Source organism: Heptranchias perlo, chromosome 7 (assembly GCF_035084215.1).
Source record: "Heptranchias perlo isolate sHepPer1 chromosome 7, sHepPer1.hap1, whole genome shotgun sequence".
Taxonomy (NCBI): domain Eukaryota; kingdom Metazoa; phylum Chordata; class Chondrichthyes; order Hexanchiformes; family Hexanchidae; genus Heptranchias; species Heptranchias perlo.
The window spans coordinates 69111706-69138613 of NC_090331.1; the positions used below are offsets into that span (position 1 = coordinate 69111706).

Genomic DNA, 26908 nt, shown 5'->3' on the forward strand with positions numbered 1-26908 from the left:
CACCTGTGTCACGGATAATTGGACCCCCCTCCCCCGTTCCAGTGTACACGGCTGACGTATTCACCAGCCTGCATTTGACGACATTAAAATGACTTTGGCCTGCTTAAAAAGGGGAAAAGGAATGCACAATCTTTTTTTCTAAGCAGCTGTATTTACTTGGAAATCGTCCACCAAATAAGCAGATAACATTAATGGTATTAATGCTAACGTGACAAGATTACCGATACCTATTGTGGGTTTTCTGTCTTTATCATGAACTGGAGAAGTCCATGACCTTCACCTGATGTTTTTAAGCTAAACACTCGCTGTAGTCTCTGTGTGTGTTTGCACGCATTGTTTGAAATTTTACGATGTAGAATTATAAAGGGAATTGCACAGCAGATTTTTTTAAAAAGGAACATTTTCGAGTGCCAGGCCAGAGGAGGCGAACCGTTTTAATTTAGTTGCTTCGTTTCTATGTTGCATGGTTAAGCACCATCCTGCCACACTTTCCAAATGATAATGATGGTATTAGCCAGTTTAAGGTAATCAAAGCCACAATCAAGCATAAAGGGTTGGGAGAGGGGGAACATCAGGGGCAAATCTGAGATTGAGAGGGAAGATGGAGACATAACCTATGCCAAAAAAACAATTGGAGAGGGCACCTTCTCCTCATCCCCTCTGAGTAGTTTCACCTATAAAGGTAGCTTGCCCATAGTCAAGAGTGTTCACTTTCTGTTTGGGTAGTAACATGGCTTTGCTTTGAGCCAATAAAGCTCATCATGTACATGGATTGGCAGCTGTCTATTAGATTCAGCCCTTAGACCATAGCAACGTAAAACAAACTGCCAACTCATTAATCATTGCACTGCCAGGACATGGAGGCTAAAGCAGTTTTAATTTTACAAAATATAGGTTAAATACAAACATTCAAACATTTTCAAGCCAGTGAGTGGGTGATTTGCAGGCACTGTACCATTGGGTAGTGTGGGCTTATTGCAGATTGATCCAAAACCAAAAATATAAAACAGCATTGGGACTGTAAAATGGGAGTCCATAGAGTGACGATGACAGCTTGTGGCATGTTCTGACAGTAACATTGTGACTGTTTTAGTTACTGTCTCAGTTTCAGAGAGTACAGAAGTGTTTTTACAGTGATGATGGAAGGTGTTGCAGGCCATTCTGCTGATTTGAATCATGGTGCCCCAGTGATTACCTATGATTACCATAGGAATTATAGTTAATGCAGAGAAATGGAGGACCAATGGACATATATGGTAAGTGTAGGAGTTGGCATGGCAGTAGCATTGTTGCAATATAAATATAAACCTTTTGCCCATTTCTTTTTCAATCTTTTTAAAATGATAAATCTATAGTAAACTATTTCATGGTGTTGTGCGTGTACTTCATTATATCATTCATTCAAATCTATAGTTGTTCTTCGGGAGAAGTGCACGTCAAAAATGGTTGTTATTGATCTGAGAAAAAAATCTCAAGTTAATGTAGTTATTGCCTGAAGGACGTCAGCTTGGCTCAGTCAGTGGTCAGTGGCACTCTTGCCTCTGAGTCAAAGACCCACTGCAAGACTCGAGCACATCATCCAGGCTGATGAACCCAGCACAATACTGAGGAGTGCTGGATTGTTGGAGGTGCCATCCTGCAGATGAAGCGTTAACTCAAGGCCAGCTGGTGGCTCAGGTGGATGTGATAAATGCCGTGCCACTATTAGAAGAAGAACAGGGAGTTCTGCCAGTATCCTGGCCGCCATTCCAACACCACCAACAAAAGCAGATTAACTTGTGATTCATTTCATTTCTGTTTGTGGGAAAATGGCTGCTACGTTTTCCCTATTAACAACAGCACTTCAGAGGAATTTGTTTTACGAGATGTACTTTGAGATATTTCTAAGAGGTGTGATATAACTTGCAAGTCTGCTTTTGAATGTCCCCTTTTGAATAAACATAAATGAAGGCTCATCAGTAATGCGCAGGGCAAGTGTGTTGGCGCAATGTGACATCTGCAACAAACCCCTCCAATCTCTGCATTGACTGCATACAATGGGAGTCGCTCCCCAAATGTCGCAATTTTTTAAGGAAAGGTCTTGGCGGCAGTGAAAGTGTCAGTTTCTGAGAAGATGTCAGCAATTTAAATAAAAGTCACTCGCTGCAACAAATCACTTTGTAATATATCAGTGAAAAACATTAATATCTATCTGCTTTGTTCAGAGATTTTAAGATTAAAATAGAGGTGCATCATTTTGGTATATACAATATATTAAAGGCAGATATTGCTAAAAGACATACTGGTGGAGATTGCTTGTAATTTAATTGGATTTTCGATCTTGTAAAAGCAACAGAAATTTATATGAGAATCCAGGAGTTCCCTAACACTATGAGATAGTAATGGGACGAGTAAAGAAAAGATGGGTCCAGAGGATGTGTCAATGATTACAGCAGAACCATTACCAGCACTTGTTGTCTGAGAAAATGGGAGCAGTGCTTATGATCTAAAGTTTTTGAACTCAATGTTGAGGCCGGAGTGTAACGTGCCTAATCGAAAGATGAGGTGCTGTTCCTCAAGCTTGCGTTGAGCTAAATACTTACCCATAAAAGGCTGTGCTGATTTCAGCCAAAGTCGGGGTCTTGAAGCAGTTTCAATCAGCTGTTCACACCTCGTTAAAGTGCGATTACCTTAGTGATGAGATTCTGGATGCAACTGCTAACAATTAGGAGGGAGTTAGGGTCAAAAAACTTTACTTGCCGTTGTCACAATTTTTTGACAGGCTTTTGTGTCAACATCTACCAACTGTAAATTGTTATGTCAACATTTCTCCTGCAAATTTGCCACATCAGCTGTCATGCTGTAATTTTAGCCTCTGGCCACAAGATTGCTCTGTGGAGCAGGTTTCTGAACTCTCCCTCCTAACTCTGTGGTCACCAGGTAGAGCGGGCACATTGATGCTAACGCCATTTGCCCGCTACATGTGGTTGACGGTAAAACCAAACAGGTAAGTAACCAACATATATTTTAAAAAACAGGCAATCTCCATTTAGCAACTGTACGATGTCCACTATAGGATGGTAAGAAAAAAGAAGCATTTTGCAATTGAACAACAACAACAACAACAACAACAACAACAACAACAACAACGACGACGACCTGCATTTATATAGTGCCTTTAACCTAGTAAAACATCTCAAAGTGGCCTCACAGGAGCATTGTCAAACAAAATTTGACACTGAGCTACATAAGGAGATAATGGACAGGTGGTCACAGAGGTAGGTTTTAAGGAGTGTCTTAAAAGAGGAGAGAGAAGTAGAGAGACAGAGAGGTTCAGGGAGGGAATTCCAGAGCTTAGGGCCTAGACAGCTGAAGGCATGGCTGCCAATGGTGGAGCGATTAAAATCGGGGATGCGCAAGAGGCAAGAATTGGAGGAGCGCAGAGATCTCGGAGGGTTGTAGGGCTGGAGGAGGTTCCAGAGATAGGGAACAGCGAGGCCATGGAGGGATTTGAAAACAAGGATGGGAATTTTAAAATCGAGGCATTCCCAGACCGGGAGCCAATGATGGGTGAACAGGACTTGGTGCAAGTTAGGATACGGGCAGCAGAGTTTTGGATGAGCTCAAGTTTATTGAAGGTGGAAGATGTGAGGCCGGCCAGGAGGGCATTGGAATAGCCAAGTTTAGAAGTTGTAAACAATTTTACAACACCAAGTTATAGTCCAACGATTTTATTTTTAATCCCACAAGCTTTCGGGGGCTTTCCCCTTCCTCAGGCAGTGTGGAAAAGACCTGCCTGAGGAAGGGGAAAGCCCCCGAAAGCTTGTGGGATTAAAAATAAAATCGTTGGACTATAACTTGGTGTTGTAAAATTGTTTACAATTGTTAACCCCAGTCCATCACCGGCATCTCCACATCAAGTTTAGAAGTAACATAGGTATTGGCTCCTGGTCCGGCAACGCCTCGATTTTAAAATTATCATCCTTGTTTTCAGATCCCCCCATGGCCTTGCCCCTCCCTAACTCGGTAACTAACTCCAGCCCTACAAACCTCTGCGATCTCTGCGCTCCTCCAATTCTGGCCTCTTGTGCATCCCCAATTTTAATCGCTCTGCCATTGGTGGTCATGCCTTCTGTTGACCAGGCCCTGAGCTCTGGAATTCCCTCCCTAAGCCTCTCTGCCTCTCCACCTCTCTCTCCTCCTTTGAGACACTTTTTAAAACCTACCTCTTTGTCCAAGCTTTTGGCTACCTGTCCTAATATCTCCTTATGTTGCTCAGTGTCAAATTTTGTTTGATAACGCTCCTTTGAAGTACCTTTGAATTTTTTACCACGTTAAAAGTGCAATATAAATGCAAGTTGTTGTTGTGGTTGTTTGGTAAGGGCTCCTTTAATTCAGTCATTTAGTGGCCAAAAAGAACAGTTGTAATCACAAAAATCATGATCCAGTCTGCAGTGGTCCCTTTAAGGACTGCTGTTTAGGCCACTCCACGTCCACTACACATGCTCCACCCATTAGTACCTGGAAAATTGTGTTGGGATGCTATAAACGGTGTAGGAACCCAAGTCCAATATTTAAATAAGGCTGCCGCCTATTTTGGGTGGGCGCGGTGGCCGCACATTGAGGCCTGCTCACAAATCGAGTCGGGTGGGCCTCGGGTGCGAATTCAGCGTTAGATTGTTTAAATTTTCGACCCGCTACCGCTTCATTCAGCCCAGAAATTAGGTTGGCAGTGAGATAAAAATGACCCCCCTATTCTCCAGGTAGTTTGCTGGAGGAACCAAGCCACCCAATTCAAACACAAGCATGCTGTGTGTTTGGTTCAGGTATATGTATGATTAACAGTGTTTTTTCAACCTGAACAGTTATGTAAATGTTGCCTGTTCAATTCAGTTATAATCAGTTTCTGCCATTTCAAAAATCTTTTGGTATGATCTAGAGTTTGTGAGGAGAGGATGTCTGAATAGAACATCTGATGAGAATCAGCTAACCAGACACTTCCGTAATTATAAAAAGATAAAAGAACAATTATGTATGTAAAAGTTAATTATAAACTATAGAGCAGTAGAGTTTGCAAACCACTCATTATTTTCCTTATATGAAGAATATAAATATATATATATATATATATATAAAAATCAAAAATCATGCATAGGGTGTGTACTATTCAAAACGTCCTGTTGTCAGAATTTTTTGTCAACATCTACCAACTGTAAATTGTTATGTCAACATTTCTCCTGCAAATTTGCCACATCAGCTGTCATGCTGTAATTGCAGGCTCTGGCCACAAGATGGCTCTGTGGAGCAGGTTTCTGAACTCTCCCTCCTAACTCTGCAGTCACCAGGTAGAGCGGGCACATTGGTGCTAATGCCATTGCCCGCTACATGTGGTGGACAGTAAAACCAAACAGGTAAGTAACCAACATATTTTTGAAAAAAACAGGCAATCTCCATTTAGCAACTGCCTCTCCTAATTGTTAGCAGTTGCATCCAGAATCTCACTGTTAAGGTAATTGCACTTTAACAAGGTGTGAACAGCTGATTGAAACTGCTTCAAGACCTGACTTTGGCTGAAATCAGCACAGCCTTTTAAATCGGTAAGTACAATACAGGGGATTAACTAGGTGTGAACAGCTGATTGAAACTGCTTCAAGACCTGACTTTGGCTGAAATCAGCATAGCCTATTATGGGCAAATATTTAGCTCAACACAAACTCAAGGAACAGCACCTCATCTTTCGATTAGGCACTTTACAGCCTTCTGGTCTTAACATTGAGCTCAACAACTTTAGATCATAACCACTGCTCCCATTTTCTCAGACAGCAAGTGCTGGTAATGGTTCTGCTGTAACCATTGAGACCTCCTCGGGACCCATCTTTTGTTTCTTTACTTGTCCCATTACCACCATTTAATCACCATTATCCCTTTTGTCATTTAATCACTCCTGCTCTCCACCCTATCACAGACTTTTCCTTTGTTCTTCCCTGTGACTGCTTAAAAACTTTTAAATCACCAACTTCATAGAATCATAGAATGGTTACAGCACAGATGGAGGCCATTTGGCCCATTGAGCCAGTGCTGGCTCTCTGCAAGAGCAATCCAGTTAGTCACGGAAGAAGACACAAAAAACCTCCCAGAAATATGAGATAACCAAGGGTCTGGCAAGAATGAGGAACTGAAGGAAATTAATATTAGTAAAAAAATAGTATTAGAGAAATTAATGGGACTGAAAGTCGATAAATCCCAAGGACCTGATGATCTACATCCCAAGGTTTTGAGAGAGGTGGTTATAGAGATAGTGGATGCATTGGTTGTCATCTTCCAAAATTCTACAGATTCTGGAATGGTTCCTGCAGATTGGAGGGTAGCAAATGTAACCCCACTATTTAAGAAAGGAGGGAGAGAGAAAACAGGGAACTACAGACCTGCTAACCTGACATCAGTAGTAGGAAAACTGCTAGAATCTATTATAAGCGATGTGATAACAGGACACTTAGAAAATAATAATAGGATTTGGCAGAGTCAACATGGATTTATGAAAGGGAAATCATGTTTGACAAACCTATTGGAGTTCTTTGAGGATGTAACTAGTAGAATAGATAAGGGGGAACCAGTGGATGTGGTGTATTTGGATTTTCAGAAGGCTTTCGATAAGATCCCACACAGGAGGTTGGTGAACAAAGTTAGAGCACATGGAATTAGGGGTAATATACTGGCATGGATTGAGAATTGGTTAACAGAGAGTAGGAATAAACAGGTCTTTTTCAGGTTGGCAGACTGTGACTAGTGGGGTACTGCGGGGATTGGTGTTTGGGCCCCAGCTATTCACAATCTATATCAATGATTTGGATGAGGGGACCAAATGTAATATTTCCAAGTTTGCTGATGACACAAAACTAGGTGGGAATGTGAGTTGTGAGGAGGATGCAAAGAGGCTTCAAGGGGATATCGACAGGCTAACTGAGTGGGCAAGAACATGGCAGATGGAATATAATGTGGAAGAATGTGAAGTTATCCACTTTGGTAGGAAAAACAGAAATGCAGAGTATTTTTTAAATGGTAATATATTGGGAAATGTTGATGTTCAAAGGGACCTGGCTGTCCTTGTACATGAGTCACTGAAAGCTAACATGCAGGTGCAGCAAGCAATTAGGAAGGCAAATGGTATGTTGGCCTTTATTACAAAAGATTTGAGTACAGGAGTAAAGATGTCTTACTGCAATTATATGGGGCCCTTGGGAGACCGCACCTGGAGTATTGTGTACAATTTTTGTCTCCTTACTAAGAAAGGATATACTTGTCATAGAGGGAGTGCAACTAAGGTTCACCAGACTGATTCCTGGGATGGCGGGATTGTTGTATGAGGAGAGATTGAGTAGACTAGGTCTATATTCTCTAGAGTTTAGAAGAATGAGGGATGATCTAATTGAAACATACAAAGTCCTTACAGGGCTCGACAGGGTAGATGCAGGGAGGATGTTTCCCCTGGCTGGGGAATCTAGAATCAAGGGTCACAGTCTCAGAATAAAGGGTAGGCCATTTAGGACTGAGATGAGGAGAAATTTCTTCACTCAGAGGGTGGTGAATCTTTGGAATTCTCTACCCCAGAGGGCTGTGGAGGCTCAGTCATTGAATACATTCAAAACAGAGATCGATAGATTTCTAGATATTAAAGGCATCAAGGGATATGGGGATAGTGCAGGAAAATGGCATTGAGGTAGAAGATCAGCCATGATCTTGTTGAATGGCAGAGCAGGCTCGAGGGGCCAGATGGCCTACTCCTGCTCCTATTTCTTATGTTCTCATGTTATCACTACTCTTTGGCTTTTGCACCTCTCTTTAATTTCCCTGCAAATTTGCTCCTCCGTATCCTTCCCATTAGTTGGTGGCCTATAGAATACACTCAGTAGTGTAATGGCACCTCTTTTATTTCTTAATTCTAACCAAATAGATTCTGTCCTTGACCCCTCCAGGACATCCTCTCTCTCCAGCACTGTAATATTCTCCTTAATCAATACTGCCACCCCCCCCCTCCTTTCTTTCCTTCCCTATTTTTCCTGAACACCTTGTATCCAGGAATACTTAGTACCCAATCCTGCCCTTTTTTGAGCCAGGTCTCTGTTATCACCATGACATCGTATTCCCATTTGGCTATTTGCACCTGCAGCTCACCAACCTTGTTTACCACTCTTCGTGCGTTTACACACATGCACTGCAAACCAGTCTTAGACTTTCTTGTACTCTCTCTTAGTCTGATCCCACCTAATGCTGTACTATTACTTGCTGTAGTGCTATCTTTCTCTCCTGATCCTTTGTGACCCTTGTTTCTCCTTTCCAATACTACATCCTGGTGCCCATCCCCCTGCCAAATTAGATTAAACCCCCCTCCACAGCACTAGTGAATCTCCCCGTTTTCTACTTTAAGTACAGCCAGCCTTTCTAGTACCTCCTCTTTATCAATTTTTAGCCCATCCAGTATCTCATCTACCTCCTCTTTTACTGTGACTTTGGCAGCATCTTTTTCCTTGGTAAAGACAGATGCAAAGTATTCTTTTAGTACTTCAGCCATGCCCTCTGCCTCCATGCGTAGGTCTCCTTTTTGGTCCCTAATGGGCCCTACCCCTTCTCTTACTACCCATTTACTATTTATATGTTAAAGAAGACTTTTGGATTCTCTTTTATGTTAGTTGCCAATCTATTCTCATGTTCTCTCCTTGCCCCTCTTATTTCCTTTCTCACTTGCCCTCTGTACTTTTTGTATTCAGCCTGGTTCTCGCTTGTATTATCAACCTGACATCTGTCATACGTCCCTTTTTTCTGCTTCGTCTTACTCTCTATCTCTTTCATCATCCAGGGAGCTCTGGCTTTGTTTGTCCTACCTTTCCCTCTCATGGGAATGTACCTAGACTATACCTGAACCATCTCCTCTTTAAAGTCAACCCATTATTTGATTACAGTTTTGCCTACCAATCTTTGATTCCAATTTACCCGGGCAAGATCTGTTCTCAACCCACTGAAATTGGCCCTCCTCCAATTAAGTATTTTTACTCTAGATTGTTCCTTGTCCTTTTCCATTGCTAATTTAAACCTTATGATACTTTGATCGCTGTTCCCTAAATGTTCCCCCACTGACACTTGCTCCACTTGGCCCACCTCATTCCCCAGAATCAGATCCAACAATGCCTCCTTCCTTGTTAGGCTGGTAATGTACTTTTTAAAAATTCTTTCATGGGATGTGGGCACGTTGGCAAGGCCGGCATTTATTGCCCATCCCTAATTGCCCTCGAGAAGGTGGTGGTGAGCCGTCTTCTTGAACCGCTGCAGTCCATGTAATGAAGGTGCTCCCACAGTGCTGTTAGATAGGGAGTTCCAGGATTTTGACCCAGCGACGATGAAGGAACGGCAATATATTTCCAAGTCGGGATGGTGTGTGACTTGGAGGGGAATGTGCAGGTGGTGTTCCCATGTGCCTGCTGCCCTTGTCTTTCTAGGTGGTAGAGGTCGTGGGTTTGGGAGGTGCTGTCGAAGAAGCCTTGGCGAGTTGCTGCAGTGCATCCTGTGGATGGTACACACTGCAGCCACAGTGCGCCAGTGGTGAAGGGAGTGAATGTTTAGGGTGGTGGATGGGGTGCCAATCAAGCGGGCTGCTTTGTCTTGGATGGTGTCGAGCTCCTTGAGTGTTGTTGGAACTGCACTCATCCAGGCAAGTGGAGAGTATTCCATCACACTCCTGACTTGAGCCTTGTAGATGGCGGAAAGACTTTGGGGAGTCAGGAGGTGAGTCATTCACCGCAGAATACCCAGCCTCTGACCTGCTCTTGCAGCCACTTTATTCCTGCGGCTGGTCCAGTTAAGTTTCAGGTCAATGGTGACCCCCAGGATGTTGATGGTGGGGGATTTGGTGATGGTAATGCCGTTAAATGTCAAGGGGAGGTGGTTAGACTCTCTCTTGTTGGAGATGGTCATTGCCTGGCACTTGTCTGGCACAAATGTTACTTGCCACTTATCAGCCCAAGCCTGGATGTTGTCCAGGTCTTGCTGCATGTGGGCACGGACTGCTTCATTATCTGAGGGGTTGCGAATGGAACTGAAAACTGTGCGAACATCCCCATTTCTGACCTTATGATGGAGGGAAGGTCACTGGTGAAGCAGCTGAAGATGTTTGGGCCTAGGACACTGCCCTGAGGAATTCCTGCAGCAATGCCCTGGGGCTGAGATGATTGGCCTCCAACAACCACTACTATCTTCCGTCGTGCTAGGTACGACTCCAGCCACTGAAGAGTTTTCCCTCTGATTCCCACTGACTTCAATTTTACTCGGGCTCCTTGGTGCCACACTCGGTCAAATGCTGCCTTGATGTCAAGGGCAGTCACTCTCACCTCACCCCTGGAATTCAGCTCTTTTGTCCATGTTTGGACTGGGGCTGTAATGAGGTCTGGAGCCGAGTGGTCCTGGTGGAACCCAAACTGAGCATCGGTGAGGAGGTTATTGGTGAGTAAGTGCCACTTGATAGCACTGTCGACGACACCTTCAATCACTTTGCTGATGAATGCATGACTCATTAAGAAAGTTCTGAACACACTTCAGAAATTCTTTCCCCTCTCAGCCCTTTACACTATTACTATCCCAGTCTATTTCAGGATAATCGAAGTCCCCCATTATCACTACTTTATGGCTTTTGCACCTCTCCGTAATTTCCCTGCAAATTTGCTCCTCTATATCCTTCCCACTGGTTGGTGGCCTGTAGAATACACCCAGTAGTGTAATGGCGCCTCTATTGTTTCTTAACTCCAACCAAATAGATTCTGTCCTTGACCCCTCCAGGACATCCTCTCTCTCCAGCACTGCAATATTTTCCTTAATCATTACTGCCATCCCTCCCCCCTCCTTTCTTTCCTTCCCTATCTTTCCTGAACACCTTGCATCCAGGAATATTTAGTACTTAATTCTGCCCTTTTTTGAGCCAGGTCTCCGTTATCGCCACAACATCATATTCCCATGTGGTTATTTTGCGCCTGCAGCTCACCAACCTTATTTACCATGCTTTGTGTGTTTACACACATGCACTCTAAACCTATCTTAGATCTTCTTGTATTCTCTCTTAGGCTGATCCCACCTAATACCGAACTATTTCTTACTCTAGTGCTATCTTTCTCTCCCAATGCTTTGTGCACCTTGTTTCTCCTTTCTATTGCTACATCCTGGTGCCCATCCCCCTGCCAAATTAGTTTAAACCCTCCCCACAGCACTAGCGAACCTTCCCGCAAGGACACTGGTCCCAGCTATGTTGAGGTGCAATTCGTCTGGCCTGTACAGGTCCCACCTCCCCCAGAACTGGTCCCAATGCCCCTGGAATTTAAAGGCCTCCCTCTTGCACCATCTCTACAGCCACGCATTCATCTGCTCTATCCTCCTATTTCTATACTCGCCAACATGTGGCACTGGTAGTAACCCGGAGATTACTACCTTTGAGGAACTTTTTCCAGTTCTGATGAAAGGTCATTGATCTGAAACGTTGTGCTCGATTTTACAATGGTGGCGGGTTGGCGGGAGGGGGAGGCGGTGAAGGTGCACGTGGCAAACCCGCATGAACAAAACTTACCGTTGCCGACGCGATCGCACGTTGATTGATGATGATTAATGTCCTCTCCGGGTTTCGCATCCGGCAGCTCGCCTGATTGACAGGCTGGCTGCCATTAGGAGCTGCAACGCGAGTTGGGTGGGTGGGGGGGGCGTGAAAGAGAGAGAGCGAAACATCATCTGGTGCTGGACTGGAAGACCGGGGGTGGGGGAAGGGGGAAGATCGGGGAAGATCATGGGGGGGGTGAAGAGGGGGACATCGGAGCGGGAGACATCAGAGCAGGGTGCAAAGGCAGGTTCATTTAGTGTTTTCACTTCCATCTATGGTTTTTATTTAATTTATTTCGTTTCTTGTTCCCTGATCTGGCCCTTCACACCAGGTGTGAATCAGAAGCGGTGGGCAAGCCATCCAGGTAAGTTAAAAATCTTTCTAACTACTTAATCTGTCACAGGTAAAGTGCCTTAATACCTCAATGAGGTATATTTGACTCTTTAACTGTCATCCCACCGGCTTTAATTGCCGGCGGGACTTCCGTTTTCGGGTTGCCCGCAGGCACACAGATGGGTCCCTGGGAAACTCGGAAGTCGGCGGGCTGGAGCCGGGCTTCCGAACCTGAGTGGGATTTCTGCAATTTTCGGAGTCCCCCCGCCCCCAACGCACCCACAATTGCCTCCTAAAATCACTCCCATTAACTCTGTTTCTCTCTCCACAAATGCTGCCTGACCTGTTGAGTGTTTTCAGCATTTTCTGTTTTTAATTCAGATTGCCAGCCTCTGCAGTATTTTGCTTTTGTTTAAGTACTTGTTGAACTGCCCAAAATAGTCAGTGCACTTAATACGGTATAAGCAGCGCATTTGTAATTAACTCCTATGGTACTGGCAAATAGTTAGCACTATTTGCCCCATGTAGGCGGCTGCCAGTGATAAACATGGATAGTGTAAGTGGGGGGACTGTTTATATAAAAGATATATTTTTATCAATTGACTATGGACAACACCATGGATAATTTACTATGAATTTTATTATTGTGTTCATTTACTGTTCAATAAACTCAGTTGACAATTAGGGCCTAAAACAAGGTCTAGTGATGCATCATCCTACTGCTTCTCAAAGACACGAGAAGGATGCTGTGTGGGCACAGTATAGAAACAGTGATTAATGCAATCCAAAGAAAAGCTTTCTGCTCATTATGCTGGGCACACTATCAAGACAGCTGTTCCCTCTGATGATCTGGTTAATGCTATATTCCCAAGGGCCTACTGCTAGGCAGCCGAAGTGCCCACCTGAGTCAGGTGATAGGCCCATTTTAATGTGCAAATCAGGGTTCTGTGAAGCACAAAGGGCCCCGATTTCCATTTTGGGACAACAATTCAATTTTAATTTTTTGCGGGTTTGGGAGAAGTAGGACTGTTCCTCCAGGGTCCATGAAAACAACTTGGGCTGCTGCCACACCCGTTCCTCACCCTTCCCCACAACCAGAGAATGGACCTTCCCGCTGACCTGTCCTATCTTTATGGGCCGCCCAGGCCGCCCGATATTGTGGCAGGCCGTGACCGCCAGGCTACCCTGGTGCACTTGTTTTTTCAGCTGGCTGTATAGTAATGAGGCACGGCCCTCAAAATGGACCACAGTGTCCTCCCACTGTCATTATCGGTCAGCCAGTTAGCCACCCGAAAAATGCACGGAGGGAAAATCTACCCCAAGGATTGAACGATTACTTGCAAGAGCAGTCTGATACAGAGAAGGCAAAAATATATCTTTAAAAAGGGCAAAAGGACTCAAAAATGTAGGAACCTAGGAACATGAGTAGGCATTCAGCCCCTCAAGCCTGTTCCACCATTCAACTAGATCGTGACTGATCCGTATCTTAACTCCATTTATCCACCTTGGTTCCATATCCCTTAATATCATTACCTAACAAAAATCTATCAATCTCAGTTTTAACATTTTTAATTGACCCCCAGCCTCAACAGCTTTTTGGGGGCGAGCGCTCCAGATTTTCACTACCCCTTGTGTGGAGAAGTGCTTCCTGACATCACCCTTGAACAGCCTGGCTCTAATTTTAAGGTTATGCCCCCCTTATTCTGGACTCCCCCCACCAGAGGAAATAGTTTCTCTCCATCTACCCTATCTAATCCTTTAATCATCTTAAACACCTTAATTAGATCACCCCTTAATCTTCTATACGCAAGGGAATACAAGCCTAGTCTATGTATCAAGGACTTTAAGATATATCTTTACATGTTTCAGCAGGAGATTTTTTTAACATTTAAATAGATAGTATACCCTGAAATAAGTATACCCAGTAATACAAGGCAATCTTTGATAATGCAGCTGTGAGGTTTTTTGTGCCTGACACAGCATTTTTAAAGGAAAGGGGGCTCATAGTTGGACTTACAGCCAGTTATGGGCTGAAAAGGAAACATCACCACAACCTGAAGAGTTGGGTAGTTCCAGAGATGTATTGAAAAAATACTAACATAGGGCTCATTTTAATGAGGAAAGTAACCCGACAATTACTTCACATGAAATCGATTCTGGTTGCCAAGGAACTGTAATTCTCACTCCTTCTAACATTGCTTGGCATCTGAACTTTTCAGTTCATCCAACAGCCCCTGGTCTTGCAGTATCACTATAATTCATTTCCTGCTTTGTTTGATGCTTTATTAACGGTAGAATTGCCACTTTAACCACATTACTGTGTACATCAATCACTATTAGCAATTTTCATTTTTCTGCAGTAATAATTATTTTTAACCAAAAGCGCCTTTTGTTTGACCAATCATGTTTGGTCCTCAGATAATGAAGCAGTCCATGCCCGCATGCAGCAAGACCCAGACAACATCCAGGCTTGGGCTGATAAGTGGCAAGTAACATTTGCGCCAGACAAGTGCCAGGCAATGACCATCTCCAACAAGAGAGAGTCTAACCACCTCCCCTTGACATTCAACGGCATTACCGTCGCCGAAACCCCCAACATCAACATCCTGGGGGTCACCATTGACCAGAAACTTAACTGGACCAGCCATATAAATACACTGGCTACAAGAGCAGGTCAGAGGCTGGCTATTCTGTGGCGAGTGACTCACCACCTGACTCCCCAAAGCCTTTCCACCATCTACAAGGCACAAGTCAGGAGTGATGGAATACTCTCCACTTGCCTGGATGAGTGCAGCTCCAACAACACTCAAGAAGCTCGACACTATCCAGGACAAAGCATGATTGGCACCCCATCCACCACCCTAAACATTCACTCCCTTCACCACCGGCGCACCATGGCTGTGGTGTGTACCATCCATAGGATGCACTGCAGCAACTCACCAAGGCTTCTTTGACAGCACCTCCCAAACCCGCAACCTCTACCGCCTAGAAGGACAAGGGCAGCAGGTACATGGGAACAACACCACCTGCACGTTCCCCTCCAAGTCACACACCATCCCGACTTGGAAATATATCGCCGTTCCTTCATCGGCGCTGGGTCAAAATCCTGGAACTCCCTTCCTAACAGCACTGTGGGAGAACCTTCATCACACGGACTGCAGCGGTTCAAGAAGGCGGCTCACCACCACCTTCTCAAGGGCAATTAGCGATGGGCAATAAACGCTGGCCTTGCCAGCGATGCCCACGTCCCATGAACGAATAAAAAAAAACTAGAAATGCCAATGGGGAACAGGAATCCTATGTCTCAATTCTGAGAATATTGGAATCGGTTCAGAAATAGATTAATACGCAATGAACACAATGATCAACAACAACAATCTTTAGAATACTCCATATTAAATTTGGTTAGGTCAAAAAATATCAGGCAAGAAAACTTGACCCAGTTGTTCTCGTCACTAACATCAGTGCTCGACAATGTCTCCAACCAACCAAGGGTGGAATATGGTAGCCATATTTGGACGGCTGCAGAAAAAATAAATCATACTTACACTGTAGTTATATCTAGGCCATGAATCTTCTTTATGAGTATCACCCGCGTAGCATCATCACTGGTAAAAGTCGATGGAAATTAAGCCACAAATCCATGCTTATGCCAAGAAGAAAATACAGCTGCTATACCTGCATTGAGGTCGAGTTACCACTCATTTCTGCTAGTAATATCAGAGCAATTCGATCGCAAATGGCCGAATCAGCACAAAAGAGCGGGGAATTTTAAACGTAACTTTGCTATGCCCAATAACACCTATGTTTGTGTTTTCCACTGGTTGAAGATTAATTTAGCTCAGATCAGGCCCCCGTCCACAAAACTGGCCACGCCTCCAGGTCGACACTGCGAGATTCCACCGATTGTGCTGGTTAAGGAAGACTCTTCAAATTGCACTCATTTTCTTAGGCGCAGAGGCACTAATAGACACGTTTTAAAAGTTTTTATAAATCAAAAAATATTTAATTTACTAAGAAACTTACTAGTGTGCACCAATGAAACTAATAAATGGTTCAGAATAGTTTTGTTTAAAAAGTCATTTTCGGTGATTTTAAATCAGGTTATTCACAGGTGGAGGACTGGACACTCCTATTAAAAATGCTTATTTTTTGTGATAAACCCATTTTCAGCTGTATTAATAAAAATGCACCAGGTTATCATTCTTACGTACATCAAGGAATTCTTTAATGGAAAGAAAATGTTACACTCTGCTCCTCCAGTGCTGTGGTATTTTGATGGCAACTCCCACTCCCAACTTCAGTCTTGGCTCCCGGTACTGATTTTAAATCTTCTCTCCTTGTATCTTATAGAAGACCAGCGACAAAGCTTCACGCTTCGTTCCTCCTACCGAGTAAACCATCACCTGCTGAATCAGGGTTACTGGGGCAAGCGTCAGGCCATGAGAGCGCGCTCGGATTCCTGTTAGCGTACCGCCACAAGTTCACTATTAACACATTACCACAAGCTTTTGTCCTCTCAGCAACCACCAAGGTCAATTTTTTGAGACATTTTTGTGGTTTCTTGCAACTTGTTCCCACCCCACTGACTCGCGTCTTGTCTGCACCAAATGCACATTTTATTCTGTATTTGGACTGATTTCCTAAGGCTTTGGACTCTTATGTAGAATGACAATTGCTACAGAAATAACCTATGTTTGGAGCATGCGCGGCTCTTTTTTGTTCATTGTAGCGTTTATGATGCTAATATCCATTACTGCTTACCCCAGGGTTCATAGATCTCTGTTTATGTCCAATTGAGAAAGATGTGAAAATAAAAACCAAGCATGCAACCACTCAGGAAGCCCCATATGTAAGTCAGCGGGAGGTTTCCTGAGACTGCTTTAAAGTTTGCAGTATGAGCTGGGAAAAGATTTCCCTGATTGCTGTGTATTAGCCTCATCGAAAATATAACTGCAAGAGTTCCTTTGATGGCTATCTATTAATGACATTATAAACATATTGGGAAGATATCCTCTGAATGCTATGTATTATTGACATTGTAAACATAATGGGAAGATTTCCTCTGAATGCTGTTTCTGGCAAAATCGTAGAAGCATTTTAAAAGAATGCCACCCTCACTCTGACCAGAAAATAATTATTTTGAAATTATTTTTGCTGCATTATTAGAAACCATGATTGGAGATTTCCACTGCTCTTTCTACAGAATTCCAGGGACCCTGATGATAGTACAAAAGCCATTGACATCTGATGGAGATGCCATTTTATGTACATCAGGATGTTCATTGTATCAGGTGAAGCTAAATGAGCTATAGGTGAAATAGAAGACTTATGGCTAAGGGGAAAGTTCTTTGGATAAGAGAGGAAGTAACCATCTGAACTGTAAATTGGGTAACTAATGGGAACGTTGGGTAGCACTTCTAATTGGGCAGCTGTAACCAACAGAGTACCCCAGTGGTCAGTCTTGGGATCTCTGCTCATCATAATATTTATAAATGGTCTTAATGAAGATGTTATCAGTAGAATGTCTAAATCTGCAGATGATGTCAAGTCAAACTGAAAAGCAGAGGAAAGGTTTAAAATGAAAGAAAACTACAAAGATTTAGCAAGTGGGCAGAAGAATCAAAAATTATGTTTAATACTGAGAAATTTCAATGGTTCTAAAAATAGCAAACAAAATGACGGGTACATTATCCCATGTCAGGAAAAAGGTCTGGGTATAATAGATGGACGGACATCAAAATAAAAACAATGTTGGGCAACAGTTGCTAAAGTAAATAAACTGTTGGTGTTATATAAGTAGATCCATAGAATGTAAATCTAAGGAAGAGATATTGACACTCTCCAAAGCATTATTGGCCCGGAATTTCCTGGAATTTTTCAGCACAACTACGGTGTAAGAGTCGTGCCCTTTTTTCCCAAGCAAATTCACGTGTAATTGATTTACACCGTTTTAATGCCAAAACATCTGATAGTGGGTAACTGGAGAGGTAATAGTTTATAACTATTGGTGCTTTCTTGTTCAAAAATACCATTTTTATTTTCTTCTATATAAGTAATTTTAACTGTTAAAAAGAAATTGCAGTGTCAGCCCGAGAGATTCAAATACTTTTTCATGTTCCTCTCTGGTACACCATTAACTTATTTAAATGAACATTCATCCTGAATACATAAATTGCAAGATCCAAAGCATTCTCCATAGAACTGTATTAGTGCACATGTAATTCTTAAAGAACTGTGCTCAGGTTTCATTCTACCATTTATGTTTTGTAAATAACTAAAGCACAACTGCAGAGTTCTTAGAATCGCTTACTTATTCATTATTATGTGATTTGCTGAAATAGAGATTGGCCCAATTCAGTAATAATGGTGGTTGTATAGAACAATGTGAACAAGTTGGAGCTACTATTAAAATCTGGTTTTCTAAAAATTCACATTTGGACTTCCTGAAATAATTGCACTTATGAAGGACTAACATAGTGAAGAACAAAGTTTAATTTGTTACCAAGTCTGATTATTTAAAGAATCATACAATGAAGTAAAAATGTTGGAATGCAGGTGAATAGTGTTGATTAACTTTATTAGGACATGACTGAAACAACCATTAATTTAAGCCTCAGCCCAGCTGTTTAGTATGTAGAAATTAAAATGCAAGATAATACCGCTGAATGTGTGCTTCTTTTATGCCTGTTTTTACAGTCTGGTGTAGGCAAATGAGCTCCATGGGAAATTTGGGCGTAAGTTCGCATCTGCAGGATCGGCACAGAAACCTGTGTAAATGTTGCCGTAATTTCTGTGTAAGTGTGATTCAGGAAATTCCAGGCCATTGGGACCACATGTGAAGTATTGTATCCAGTTGTGGTTACTGTACTTATAAAAAAATATATGGGCAGCAGAAAGGATTTAGAGAAAGGCAACACTAAATACCATTATAGATCATTGAGTCATGAAAAGAGGCCAAGGAAGTTAAATGTGTTCCCATTGGAAAAAAGATTAAAGGGGGATATGATCCAAGTTTTTTAAATAATGAATGGAACCAATAATATGGATGTGGAGGATAGTTTGCACAACCCAGGATAGGAGAACCAGAGAACTTGATTATAAGCTAAGGAAGCCACAGGCTAAACTTAACTTAAAGAATAACTTCTTGATTCTTTGAGTTGTCATCTTATTGAATAGACTATCATCTAGCGCAGTAATTACTAACTCAGCTGAAGGATTCAGAACGGAAATTGGATCAATTCTTGATTCCGCAGGAAAAAAATGACAGATGATCAAACTGGGTCCTGGAATCATGCCTGGATGGACTGACTAGCCTTTTCTCATTCCATCGTTCTTTTCTTGTTCCACATTCTAAGATAGATAGTAAATTAGTGGCAGATATAAAAGCTAGAGCTGCACCTAGATTTCCAAGGCAGCTAGTTATTCAAGAGCTCAGAAAAGGAAAAAAAAAATCAATGGAAAAAGAGAATACGCTGCAGAAAAGAGAGATTAAAGTAAAGGTTGATTCGTTTAAATCTGTGACACCAGCATACCAGTCTTTAGGCTGTTCAGCCATTATTGGTTGGAAAACCTGCATTGGAGCTAATCTTCAATAATGGAAGTCCAGTTTTTGGATGTTAATCCCACTGTCAAAATGGACAATGGGTACAGGGAGGTAAAAGAAAATAGGTAAGTAGTGTTTAAAACAAATTAAAAAAAATACTACAGATATTTTTGGTTAGATTAGACAGAAAAAAGTAAAACTAAAGTCAGAAATAGGAGAAAATGATAATGGGAGAGAAGACAGAATGAGAAAAAAAGGAGAGATAGGGACAGCCTGAGGTGAATTGGAACGTTTATTATTTTTATTTTAAAATTGTAACTTTAAGAATTTATTTTTGTAGTATAGGGCTAATATTAAAGTAATAAAGCTACTGTTGACATTTGGGTAGATTTATTAATGTAATATATTAGTATTTTTTCATGTCATCGTGCCTGATCTTAAAACATTTAAAAATGGCTGCCACAAGGAGGCTGGAATTTCCCAGGACTTGCTGGCAATCTAAGGGTAATGGAATGGTTAACTCTCAATAATGAATTTGAAGGTGTACATACAGCATGATTTTTATGCAGAATATCACAGGGTGAATTTCCCACGCTCCAGGCGAGGATCCTTACTCCCCAGTAGTATGTGTTGAAAATATGAATGTGTGCTCCACACAATTTTCCGACTATATACTTAATGATCGCAAAATTGAGCGCAGCGAGCACCCAAAATTTCCTGTATGCACTTCTGGCGGGTAAGGCTCCTTGCCAGGAGCTTGAAGTTAGAAGATCACCCTGTAAGGATGAACTGTTCTGCAAGGCTGGATCATACTGAGAGGCCCAAATAGTTCCATCAACAAGAAGAATACAACTCTTGGGGTTTGACTGGGACAGGAATGCAGAACAGACGCTATTGCATCTAGCACCCCTTATGTATCCCGTCTGGGATTCAGTTCCATTGATTTCAGATGCGATGCCGCCTATTTTGCATCCCCAGCCAAATTGAATTTCACCCCCATTGTTGTATTTATTTTGATGTGGGTTTATGTGACAGCTGGCAGGAATGACTTTTTATTTGGGATTGTCTTCTCCCCACCTCCCCCCCAACCCCCTGCCCTCTGCTTGGTGCCTTCCCACAGCAGCTGGCTCCAATTGGCAACTCAGTGATTGATACAAGATCATGTTCCACAACTCTGTGGAATGCCAGAGCACTGAGCCACTATGTCTCCTCTCACTGTGTTATTCCATACAATATGTGTAGATGGAGTTAATGGGTTGCATTGATTCTATTGTGGGTTAATGTTTTCTTTGATAATGATTAGCTCTACACGTGATTTGAACTGAAGTGATGATGTATTACGTCACTGAAGTTGCAGTGATATGAAGTTTTGTTTTCCTGTGTGCATTATAAATTGATCACAGCCAGTCATGTAATCTGGTCGGGCAGGAAAGTGGAGTTGAGGTCGAAGATCAGCCATGATCTTATTGAACGGCGGAGCAGGCTCGAGGGGCCAAATGGCCTACTCCTGCTCCTATTTCTTATGTTCTTATGATAAATCCCTCCACTTGTGAGTTAATCATACCTCACATGGGACTGTGTCACTTGTTAATCTGGCCTCAATTGTGGAATTGTTTGTCCCGAAAATCCATGACATGCCAGTTAAGTTTTTTATTTACGTTTCCGCCACATGTTTCTCTCGTGCAGCGTGCCAAAGACAACTGACATAAGCAAGCCTACGCTCTCTACGAACCAGAGTGTGACCTTTATACACACAATATCTGGTGATGCAGCTTTGTCATTTGGTCAAACAGATACCCTGGTAATATCTGGTCATTATCAAATTGCTGTTTGTGGGAGCTTGCTGTGCGCAAATTGGCAGTGCGTTTCTTACATTACAACAGTGACTCCACTTCAAAAATACTTCATTGGCTGTAAAACGATTTGGGACATCCTGAGGTTGTGAAAAGTGTTATTTAAATGCAAGTCCTTCTTTCTTCTTTCTTTCTTCCTAATAGCTTTCTTGAATTAGGGATGGGCAATAAATGCTGGCCGCGCCAGCAATGCCCACATCCCATGAACGAATAAAAGAAAAATGAGCCCTCTTGTGTGCTCCTAGTTGTTGGGCAGTGGAACAATAATCACTCTACTAGGCTGTATGACTTAAGCTTCAAACTATGAATTAGGGCATTAAAATTCCTGTAATTGGGAAAGGAAGTAAGTCCGATTTCTGCCCACTGGCCCCATATTATGGGCCGGAAACTGCGAAGCCAGGGTACTGCCCTGCTTAGACCAGACCTTTAAAATTCTGTTTGGAGTGGGTGGGGGGGGCCGCTGTAGGTGGTTCTTCTGCCCACCCACCCTCCACGTGAAGACCTGGCATGAATCCCTTTGAAGCCTTCTGAAGACCCAAAACTTTCACTAGAATAAGGTAATCGATCCCAAAGTTCCATTGCCTTCTCAAGTGGTAGAGTGCCTCCAGTGGAAGACTTGCAGGAAAAGATTTTACATTTGGCCCATTTGGGTCACGGAGGGAGGGAAGGGGTGAGATAGGGACTTCAGGCAGAGTAGCAATGTGGAAAATTGCCCATGTATGTCCTGTCCACAAAAAGCAGGACAAATCCAATCCGGCCAATTACCGCCCCATCAGCCGACTCTCAATCATCAGCAAAGTGATGAAAGGTGTCATCGACAGTGCTATCAAGCGGCACTTACTCATCAATAACCTGCTCACCGATTGCTCAGTTTGGGTTCCGCCAGGACCACTCGGCTCCAGACCTCATTACAGCCTTGGTCCAAACATAGACAAAAAAGCTGAATTCCAGAGGTGAGGTGAGAGTGACTGCCCTTGACATCAAGGCAGCATTTGACCGAGTGTGGCACCAAGGAGCCCTAGTAAAATTGAAGTCAATGGGAATCAGGGGGAAAACTCTCCAGTGGCTGGAGTCATACCTAGCACAAAGGAAGATGGTAGTGGTTGTTGGAGGCCAATCATCTCAGCCCCAGGACATTTCTGCAGGAGTTCCTCAGGGCAGTGTCCTGGGCCCAACCATCTTCAGCTGCTTCATCAATGACCTTCCCTCCACCATAAGGTCAGAAATGGGGATGTTCGCTGATGACTGCACAGTGTTCAGTTCCATTTGCAACCCCTCAAATAATGAAGCAGTCCGAGCCCGCATGCAGCAAGATCTGGACAACATCCAGGCTTGGGCTGATAAGTGGCAAATAACATTCGTGCCAGACAAGTGCCAGGCAATGACCATCTCCAACAAGAGAAAGCCTAACCACCTCCCCTTGACATTCAACGGCATTACCATTGCCGAATCCCCCACAATCAACATCCTGGGGGTCACCATTGACCAGAAACTTAACTGGACTAGCCACATAAATACTGTGGCTACAAGAGCAGGTCAGAGGCTGGGTATTCTGCAGCGAGTGACTCACCTCCTGACTCCCCAAAGCCTTTCCACCATCTACAAGGCACCAGTCAGGAGTGTGATGGAATACTCTCCACTTGCTTGGATGAGTGAAGCTCCAACAACACTCAAAAAGCTCGACACCATCCAGGACAAAGCAGCCCGCTTGATTGGTACCCCATCCACCATCTTAAACGTTCACTCCCTTCACCACCGGCGCACTGTGGCTGCAGTGTGTACCATACACAGGAGGTACTGCAGCAACTCGCCAAGGTTTCTTCGACAGCACCTCCCAAACCCGCGACCTCTACCACCTAGAAGGACAAGGGCAGCAGGCACATGGGAACAACACCACCTGCACGTTCCCCTCCAAGTCACACACCATCCCGACTTGGAAATATATCGCCATTCCTTCATCGTCGCTGGGTCAAAATCCTGGAACTCCCTTCCTAAAAGCATTGTGGGAGAACCGTCACCACACGGACTGCAGCGGTTCAAGAAGGCGGCTCACCACCACCTTCTCAAGGACAATTAGGGATGGGCAATAAATGCTGGCCTCACCAGCGACGCCCACATCCCATGAACGAATAAAAAAAAATGTGCCCTGGTAGGCACGGCGGCTCTTGCCGGATATGCAAAATACCCCACCCCCAGGATTTGGGTCTCCGGCCTGGGACTCGGGTGGATGGGGGACTCACTCTGATGCACTTATGCCAGCGGAATGGGCCCCCCTGCATATCTGGGCCCATGTTTATTAAATGTAACATTTAGTCAGTGGCATGAGGCCAATGTAACTGATTTCAATTAGTTATTGGATTTCTAACATATACATCCTTGAGTACTTAAATCACAAAAGCTGCAACACTTAGCTACTTATTTTAGTAATTCGGCCTTGAGCAAGCCTCCATAACATAACTTATATGTGAGATTTCAACCTTTTCTACCTAACATCCTCGGACCCTAAATTTATGTGGTGGAAAAGAAACCTTAATGCATTTGTCTTAAATTCCTCTTCCAGCTATTTTATTGGAGGTGTTAGCCCATTTAAAATAAATGGGTTCATGCCTCTGCTAAAAGAGTGGAGAGAGGAATTTCTAACCATTGCATTAAATCTTTATATGCTCGTATCATATGGCATGACTTCAGATTCTCTATGACTAGGAATCTAATGGTGGGAAAATATAACAGCAGAATCTAGTGTCCTTGATTTAGTTAAAATGATTGTGATTGATGCAGCTCAGTAATGTACTAACCCTCGGTGCCAGAGAGTGCTGAAAGGCTAGTTTGTACCTGAGATTTTCCGCACATTGAGCTCCTGACCTCAGCGGGGGAGGCCGTTCAAGAATCGTTTCTCCAAAGGGAGGGATAAATGTCAGAGGAGTCAACCAGCACTGCCCCTGGTTGCACATCAACTGGCTAGCAGATTTGCTGACCATGGCACCATGAGAAGTGTGGGTGGAATAACTTAAAAAATGTTGCAAAACTAACAAGTAAGATGCTTCTCATCCAAACACATAACTATAGTGATGGCAGGAATCTGAAGGAAATTATTCTTGTGTTTCACATGTGAAGGAAATATATTAAAAAAGCCATTTCCTCATGATCAAAATATTAATAAATATAAAGTTCAATGGTATTCACTGTAAAACAAATTCTGAATTAGTTGTGTTTCATTTTGGAGAAATGATAGCATCTCAAGTCAGTAAACTGGACCAGACTGTGCACAAGAAATGTTTTGCCAAAACAGTTATTCAACAGAGTTTAATGTTGATGTCTTTGCGGCAAATTTGCATATTTATTTATTGGGGGTGGGGTGTTAATTTATGTTGAGTGCCATTTCATTTTATATTTATTTTAATTTGAGAGATTTGCAAGCTGTAATTAACTTTGAAGGAATAGACAGTAATGTAATAAAGCCCTATCAAAGAGATTTTAACAAATCTATGCTTGAATAGAAAGTTGATCTAATATTATCTGATGTGAAATGTTTCTGTTAGTTCAAAAATGCAATTTCTGTTCCATTATTAAAAATTGATTGCTAATTTATTTTAAAATTACTGCTTAACCAGCATGATATTTCAAAAGAGAATATGAACTTCTCAGATTAAGCAAGTGGTGGAATGTACCTGACCTTCAGTAAAGCACTGATTGGGGAAAGAGCTGAAAACAATTGGGAAAAAGATGGTACAAAACATTGGGAATGCGAACATTAAAACTGTGCTCCATCTGAGTGAAGTAACAGCCTCCAGTTTTCACCAGGGTCCTTCATCTGAGTGCAAGTTCGGCAGTGTGTCATTAGCATACGTCCAACTGTTAGTGTGCTGGGCTGACCCCGCTACTGTTTCTAACTTACGTTTTCTTGGGGGGATGGGGGAATAGTGAGAAGCTCCCAGTGTCAATATGCCTGTGATTGGCACTTGAAGTCGTATTCTCCTGCAGACCAGGAATAGTATAAGAGGCATGGCTATTACTGACGGCAATGAAGAAATCATTGAAGTATAGGAAATGGCAGGGATCTCTTCGTCCTGTCGTTTCAGCAGCAGGCCGCCCTGATAACGCAATAGAGATCTTATTGGAGCACGGGTGCCCGAGATTATCCCCTTTTGAACAAGGTGGTCAGCAGTTCCACAGATAAGCAAACCAGGATGGTAGGAGGTTGCCACAAATATGCACAAGTCAGCAGACCTGTTTGCAGTGCAATAAGAAGTTTTAGTGACCTCACAAGTTTAGCCACGGTAGGAAAATTTATCCTAACCTTATACTGATGGCATCTAGAGCAACCCTCCCCCTCACACAGTTGCAATACTGTGAATGCTTCCCATGAATGCCCATTGTTCAGCAACAACCTTCTGCTGTCAATGCTATTGCCCTCACATGCTTAAATGCTTTTCTCCATGACAATCTTTTTTTTACTGTAACTGCATAATGTTCATGTATTCACACCCACTAAGGGCTGTACAATATATATTTATATCTGTACTTCTGCAATTTTAATGCCTCTCTTTTCTACTGTTGCAGGAGAACACTGCACATAACAAGAGAGAGAGAATCTGCATGGAAGGAGCCCCACCACCAACCCCCCCCCCCAAATCTATGACCATACCCCTTTTGAGGAGTCAGCCCAAGAGATCATTGGCAGAGAGGCCATTAATGTAGCAAGAAATGGGGAAGTAGGAGGCCCAGCCCCAGCTAAGGGTTTGTACTAAATTTCTCCTCCTTTTTCTTTCTCACCCTATTTATTTACTCATTCACTAACACCAAAGCAGACACTGAAGCATGATTCCATTCACCCATTCTGCTGAAAGCTACATCTAAAGAGTTCTCTTAACAACGCCACTGTAACATTTGTTTCTCTTTTTCTCTTAGGTGTGCCACATGAAGCTGAAGCTCAGCCTGGGACCAGTGACACTGAACAAGACAACAACTCATTGATAGGGGCTTTAATCTTTAACATTTCCCAGTAGCAGGTGACAGATGATGATGCTGTCTCTCAGAATGACACCACATATAGACCCTCTCACCACCACCCCCTCCAATCACTGCACATTGCCAGAATGTGGGCAAGGTGAGGCCACCCCAACAGCCGTGGACATGGCAGAGCCTACTGCTGGGCCATTCAAGACCCCTGCTCACAGAGGCGGAGAGCTATCTCTAGAGGTACTGCTACTTGGGGAGCACCGAGAAGAAGCATTAGATCAAAGAAATAAGGACTAGTGTGCACTTAATTAGAGCCTTTCACATCTTCAGAAAATCTCAAAGCTTGGTTGTAAAGCACACCAATCATACACTGTAACTAAAAGGAAGCATCAGGATGTGAAACAATAGCAACATAAATCACATTTAGGGAAGTATCACTTGCTTACATTGAAGTTACACTGTGTTTATGGGGTGTTCTTGCTATACAGTTGGATATTATTTCAGCAAGTGATAGTTCAGTAGAAGCTAAAGGTGATATAGATGAAAGCACATACAGTGAGGGTATAGTGAAGATGTAGGGAACATTGTTCATGCAATGGGTCGAAGGGG

The 26908-nt window shown here is 43.0% G+C and overlaps 1 long non-coding RNA gene across 1 annotated transcript in view; it reads right to left on the reverse strand.

The window, feature by feature from the left end:
- LOC137323340 (uncharacterized) overlaps positions 1-26908 on the reverse strand; it is a 68148-nt gene that overhangs the window by 38819 nt on the left and 2421 nt on the right. The gene's annotated exons all lie outside the window — the stretch shown is intronic.